Source organism: Lynx rufus, unplaced genomic scaffold (assembly GCF_022079265.1).
Source record: "Lynx rufus isolate CCGP_SWC_20201006 ecotype Redwood Valley unplaced genomic scaffold, mLynRuf1.p SCAF_1, whole genome shotgun sequence".
Classification (NCBI taxonomy): Eukaryota; Metazoa; Chordata; class Mammalia; order Carnivora; family Felidae; genus Lynx; species Lynx rufus.
In genome coordinates, this window is record NW_025814823.1 from 56,578,272 (window position 1) to 56,585,532 (window position 7,261).

General features: G+C 38.2%; 1 pseudogene; it reads right to left on the bottom strand.

The window, feature by feature from the left end:
- Nucleotides 1-1,344: 1,344 nt before the first annotated feature.
- On the bottom strand, nt 1,345-1,924 carry LOC124508648 (glutathione peroxidase 1-like; annotated as a pseudogene).
- Nucleotides 1,925-7,261: the final 5,337 nt, after the last annotated feature.

Genomic DNA, 7,261 nt, shown 5'->3' on the forward strand with positions numbered 1-7,261 from the left:
AAGGTGCACGGGGGCAGGAGGGGCAGGCTTACCTCACTTCTCCTTAGGTGATCCACTTCAGGAGGGGGGCCCTGTGGCAGCGGGAGGGAGTCAGATCAGCTGCTGGAGGTTTGGCTCCGCAGAAGCACAGAGTTGGGTGTTTGCGCGGAGGGAGCAAGTTCCCTGGCAGGAACTGGTTCTCTTTGGGAAAATGGCTGGGGGATGGGCGGGGGAGATGGCGCTGGTGATCGCCTTTGTTCCCCACCAAACTGAGCTCTGTCATCTGGGGGCTCAGCAGCTCTCCCTCCCTTTGTCCTCCAGCCTTCCCGCTTTCCGAGCAGAGCTGTTAACTTATGATCTCCCAGACGCTAAGTCGCGCTTGCTGTCGGAACACAGTCCGTCAGGCCCCTCCGCTTTTGCAAGCCAGACTTGGGGGCTCTGCTTGGCCGGCGAGCCGCCCCTCCGCCCCGGCTCCCTCCCGCCAGTCCGTGGAGTGCCCACCGCCTCTCCGCCCTTCCTACCCTCTTCCATGGGCCTCTTGTCTGCGCGCTTGGCTCCGGCGACTCCGTTCTGCTAATCCTCTGGCAGTTTTCTGGGTTATTTAGGCAGGTGTAGGTGGAATCTAAGTGATCAGCAGGACGCGCGGTGAGCCCATCGTCCTCCTACGCCGCCATCTTCCCTCCTCCCAAAACTTGAAGAAACTTTTTAACCACTGTGTATTTTTGGCAGCCTTGTCAAAGATCAGGTGACTGCATATGTATTGGTTATTGCTGGACTCTATTTTGTTCCACTGATGTACATATTTATCTATGCCAGTACCACACTTTTTAAAATTACGGTAGTTTTGTAATATATTTTGAAATCAGGGAGTATGATGCCTCCAGCTTTGTTTTTGTCAAGATTTCATTGGCTACTTGGGGTCTTTTGTGATTCCATATCAATTTTAGGACTGTCTTTGAAAAATGCCATTGAGATTTTGATAGGCATTTGATAGCATTGACTCTATAGATTGCCTTGGGTAATATGGAAATTATAATAATATTAAGTCTGCCAATCCATAAATACAGGATGTCTTTCCATTTATTATGTCTCTTTAAGTTTTTTGTTTGTTTTTGTTTGTTTATTGGTGCTTTGTACTTTCAAGTTTAGAGGTTTTAGCAACTTCTTGGTTACTCCTTGGTTAAGGTTACCCAAGTATCTTATTCTTTTTATTTTTCCTGACAACCAGTGCTTTATTAGTGAGGAGCCTTGGTTTGAGGAGTGGGGAGCTAGGATGGACAAGAAGCTCCCAGCTTAAGGAATGTTCCTGGACATCAGGCATTCCTCCCTGCATATTTCAAGTAAACACATTCACGGATGAAATCTTCAGAGGGGAGAGCGCTGTGACTGAAAGCAGCAGGGATGGAGGGGCTCCCTAGGCACAGCTGAGTCTGTGGGACAGCAGAACTTCTCCAAGTTCCAGGTGACATCATTACATCACACTGGAAACCAGGTGATGAACTTGGGGCTGGTCATGAGCAGTGGCATCATTACTGGGGGTCGGAAGAGCCTCCTGTAGGAAGTTGAAGAGGGGGTGCCCTTGTGCACCACTCCCCTCGCACTTCTCAGAAAGCATGAATTTGGTCTCGAACCTGTTCTGAGGTCTGAGGAACTTGAAGGAATTCAGGATCTTTTCCTTCCTGGCATTTCCTGATGCCAGCACCGCTTGCATGGGAAGCAAATATTGACCAGTCCCCTGGCAGAGGTGCTGCTGATGCTTGTTCTGGGCATAGTCCTGGATAATTGTACCTCGGAGCGACACCGCATTTTTGGTCAGCAGCATGTTGGCCCCCAGGAACCCAGGCTTACAGGCTCCTCCCTGGCCAGCAGGCCCTTGGGAAAGGCATTCCTGGAGCGCTGGGGGCTGCAACTGCTGGTTGGTGGCAGGGAGTGCAGCTGCGCACATGGCCCGGCTGTGGGACCAGAGTGCACAGCTCTTTTGGTGCTCTTTTAAACGGGATCCTGAACAGACCAATAGTGAGTAAGGAGATTGGATTTGTAATTAAATACCTGCAGCAAAGGAAATCCCAACACCAAAAGGCTTCACTGGTGATTTCTACCAATCTTTAAAGAAATAATAACAATACTGGTCAAACTATTCCAAAAATCTGAAGAGGAAGGTCTACTCTCAAACTGATTTTATGATGCCAGCATTACCTTGAAACCAAAGCTTGAAAAAGACACTACAAGAAAAGAAAACTATAGGCCAGTGCCCAAAATGAACAGACATGTAAAAATCCTTAATAAAATATTGACAAACCATATTCCGCAGTACATTAGAAAGATCATATACCATGACCAAGTGGATTTATTCCTGGGAGGCAGGGATGGTTCAATATGTGCAAATAAATTAATATGATACACCACATTAACAGAAATAATAAAATCATATGATCATTTCAGTAGATGCTGAAAAACACATTTGAGAAAATTCAGCATCCTTTCATGATAAAAAAAAAAAAAACTGTTAACAAATTACGTGAAGGAATTTACCTCCACATATGACAGTCTCCTAGCTAACAGCATATTCAGCCGTGAAAAACTGAAGTCTTTTCCTTTGAGATCCAGAGTTACATGGATGCGCACTTTTACCACTTCTATTCAACATAGTAATGGAGGTACTAGCTAGAACAGTAAGCAAGGAAAAGAAATAAATGCACCGAAATTGGAAAGGAAGAAATTAATTTATCTCTGTTTGCATAGGGCATGATTTTATACGTAGAAAACCCAAAAGACTCTACAGAACAGCTGTTAGTACTAATAACTGAAGCCACTAAAGTTGCAGGATACTAAAACCAACATGCCAAAATCTATTGTGTTTCCATAACAATAGGGTAACTGAAAAGGAAATTAAGAGATCATTTAAAAATATCACATTAATACTGAGAAATCAATTGCCCATTAAACTGAATTGTTATAAATGTACTTAAGAATACATTGTTAATATTTGCTAATCAGTGTTGTGCTAGGCAATTTTTGCTATGATTGCCTGATACTGTAGCAGAACGGTACTGCTTTCAGGCCACAAAATCATGAACAAGAAATAAATCGTACAACTGAGTGAATCACACTAATCATCGTATATAATTAGACATACTTCTTATAGTTAAGTGTTGTTTTTTCCAGTTCAATCTGTGTCCTTAGCCTGTGGTTCCCTGGTAGGTTTCTTATACATGGTGTCAGTCATCCGGCAGTGCTTTGTGATTTATATGTTATTGGATTTAATTCATTGATATTAGCTATATAAGTTTGAAATAAAACTGTAATAGGATAAAGAAATAAAACTGTAAATAATGTTGAAATAAAACTATAATAGACTAAGGAAAGAGCCTTTAGAAACTTATATTTACAACTCTGTATTCTAATAACTCAAAAAATTTAAATATCAAATTATATTCAAAATAGTCAACTGGAGAAGAGATAAGAAACGAGTGGTTTAATAGTCACCAGAAATATAACTTTTTGTTATTAATTGTAGAGTGGTATTTCCTATTCTGGATATAAGTTGAATCAATATAAATTGTAGCATTTTTCATAAATATGTTAATAAACAGATATTTGCTGAACATCAATCAGTAAAATGAGGTCTGAGTAAAGGGATATGGAATTTCCATATATTTGGGATAACTTAAATTAAGAAATATGAAGTTAAATAAATAAAAGTTTAAGTTAAATATTGCTGAGATATCCTTCAGATGTGCCTTTAGCTTTGTACCAGTTAATTTTAAAATTGTAACATTAAATATGTTTCTCAAGTCTGCTATGAGTCTCCTACTCTTTCTCCTTCCCACTCCTTGGGGCTGTGGCAGACAGCGTGGGACATCACTCCCAATGATAATTCCTCTTACTATTCATGCCATTGCATAAGCTCCTCCTATTATATGTGAGCTGGGCCTAGTGACTTGGTTCTAATGAATAGAATATAGAAATTAATGGGTTATCTCTTCTAGTGGGAATTTAGAAATAACAGTGACTCCTATCTTGCTTGCACACTTTCTTTCTCTCTTGCTGGTATTCTCTCTTGCCATCTCATTTGACCACTCTGATGAAGCAAACTGCCATGTTGTGATATATGGCAGATAGAGGAAAATGTGTCAGGAAACTGAGAGACACCTACAGTCAACATCTCATGAAGAACTGAGGATTTGGTTCAACAGCGTATGAGTAGCTGGATCCTGCCAACACCCGCGTGAATGAGTTAGGAAGTCAATCCTTCCCAGTGGAGACTTGAGAAAAATGTATGCTTGTGAGACATCCAGAACCATATGTATCAGCTAAGCCATTTCACATTCCTAATCCACAAAAATTGTGAAATAATAAATGTTTTAAGCCACTAAACTTTGAGGGAATCTGTTATACAGTAACCAATACCTCATATACAGGTTGTGGGCTAACTTATTCATCCCTGTGGATTCATTTCTCATCAATTTACTGATAAACTAAAATTCAAATTACACACCTATGATGCCTACTGAAATTTATATCCATATTTCAAAATTCTCATTTTATATCCACATATGACACTTCTTAGGAACTATAATAACCAATATAAAAAATAAACTCATTATCTCCCCCACCCCCGCAAATTCATTCTGTCTCTTAAACCTTAATTCATGAGATGACACTTTTTCAAACCAGTTTCCCATGATACTGTTTCAGATTAAGTCATTCTTAGCATCTCCCACTCTCGTGAATCTACCATCTGATTTTTAAAAGTTAAATTTATTTTATTCTACTTTTAAACATGTCTGGAATCTGTTTTATAACTAGTGTTTATGCCTCAGTTTAAAATGCTGTCAATTTTCAAATAAATTGCTATACCAGCTACATGAAGAATATCCATTTTTGACATAGCAGTGGAAGTGTTTTAAAAATAAACATCTGCTTACATTTTTTTTTTTTTTTACTCTCTAATTCCTCTCAGGTGAAAGTCAGACTTTTAACATGGATTTAAAGGATTTGATAGAAATGCCTTAACTCTCACATATCACATTTTTATTTGTCTTAGACTTAAGATCATGAAAGCAGTCACATTTTTCTGTATTATGTATTTCTTCATCCTCAGGCCCAGTTCAGTTTCTTTTCAATTAAATTCATGATAGAATGAGCAAGTGAATGATTGACCATAGTCTTTCAGATTTCAAATTATTGTCTTTTTAATATTAGGATTATGTTAACAGACTCTAATCTGTTAAACATATGGATTTGTAAAGACAGAAATGTGTGGATTTTAGGCCCAACTTTGCCATTAATTTCTTGTCTTTGACTTTTAGCAAGATATTCCACAGAAAATGACACTAGTTCACTAAAATTATAGTATAATTGAACCTGATGAGCAAGAAGAGTCAGCATTCAGAGCATTAGTAAAACACAGGAATGCAAGAGGGTAGAAAGCACATAAATGAAAATAACAAAAGGAAGTCAGAAACAAAGTTTAACATATGTTCACATTGAGGCTGTAGCAGTATCTGACCATCTGTTTCAGGCTACTGGCCACAGAGTCAGGCTGGATTTTCTAATAGGTAACAGTCTCTCCAAGTAACCGTTGTATCAGAGATAAACATTTGTTTTTACCAGTTGAATGCCATGTGTCCACCACTGATAAGAGTAGATCCTGTGGCACCAATATTCATTAGTGATTGCAAATGCTTTGCCTTGATAGAAGAAAAAAAAAATCAGCAACTCATTCACTGGATTAGCTTTCTTCTACTTTTATGTCAAATTCAGGGGTGGAATGGAGTTTTGTCACAGTCTCCTGTTACTTTTATGACACATTGCACAGTCAAAGAGTGCCATGGAGATGGGTCTTTAGGTTTTGCTTCAGTATTTTCCTGTATGAATCCAACTGGAAGGAACTTTGAAGGCTTTTGTAATTTAAATAGGAGCAAATTATTTCTACCCCTAGTGTATCTTCCATTTTAGTGGAAATAATGGTAAATGGTATATAAGTGGAGAATAACTTGTTCCCTGTAGTCTGCTTAGATTTTCACTTTGAAAACTTGCACCTGTAAGTATTATAACTATACTGTAATGTATACTTGTAATACTATACCTGTAAGTATTACCAAGGTACTTTGGCAAATATAGAAGATAATTTGAAAGTCATTACTATAGATTAAGATAATTTATTTGAAAAAGCCTTACATTCAAAATATAAAAAGGAATGCATCAATTGTGTAATATCAACTTCTCAGTTTAAATTTGGCAAGGTTTTCTTTAATTGTATGAGTTAATTTCATTAATCTTCCACCATTGCTAATTAAATTTCTTTATAATGTAACAGTCATAAGAAATAGCTAACTTTGCATTCTAATTGGAGTGTTACTTATACAGAAAACTGAAGTAAAGGAAGCACACAGATGGAAGCTGCAGGTGTAGCCATCCTCTAGGCTTTGTCATAATCATGGGATTGATTACTAAACAGAATGATGTCAAGAATGATGAAGGATCTGAGATTTACCCTAATTGCAGACTTGCAAGTTAGCCTACCACAGTTTTATGTCTGCTGACAGAAAACATGAGACATCTGTATCATAGAGAATAGACTTTGTTATTCAGATATAGCAATAATAATGATAATCATATCAGTTCCTTTCCATATCTCCCAATCTACCTTCCCAGCTCATGATGCAGTACACACATAGCAGGTTTGTGTCCCAGATGGGAAAGTTCAAGATTATGAAACTTTAATCTTTCATAATGAACTGCAAGCAAACCTGTCCAATATATTCCTTAAAGGGAGACCTTATCTTTATTAAACTCAGCAGCAGACAATTCTGCCTTCTTCTCTGGAAGGAGACACTGTCTCTGTCTTCCAGGGCTATTCACTATTCAACACCCTTGAAAAGTAATCCAGGAAAAAAGAAATTTAAAAGTTGTCACTGTTTCTACCTGTCATTGTCTCTACTTGCAGGTGTTCCTGAAATGTGAGAGACATCATGAACAGGAACAACAAAAAAGGCAGTTGATTGTATTCTGTGAATTAATAGAGATGGCAGTGGAGGTAGGGCTTGGTCAAAAATCCATCTGGGGTTGCCAGTGCCAGTCCTTGGGATTCTCTCATAAATGAATCAATTATTAAAAATATATTGACTACACCCTTAAAATTGCTTTAAATTATTAATCCTTTAAAGATGGAATATTTTGTTAAAAATTAATATAACTCAGCAAACTTGTGCCTAATATTAGCATACTAATGTTCATTAGTATCATTTTATCTTTTATGTGGTTCTGAACTGAGAAC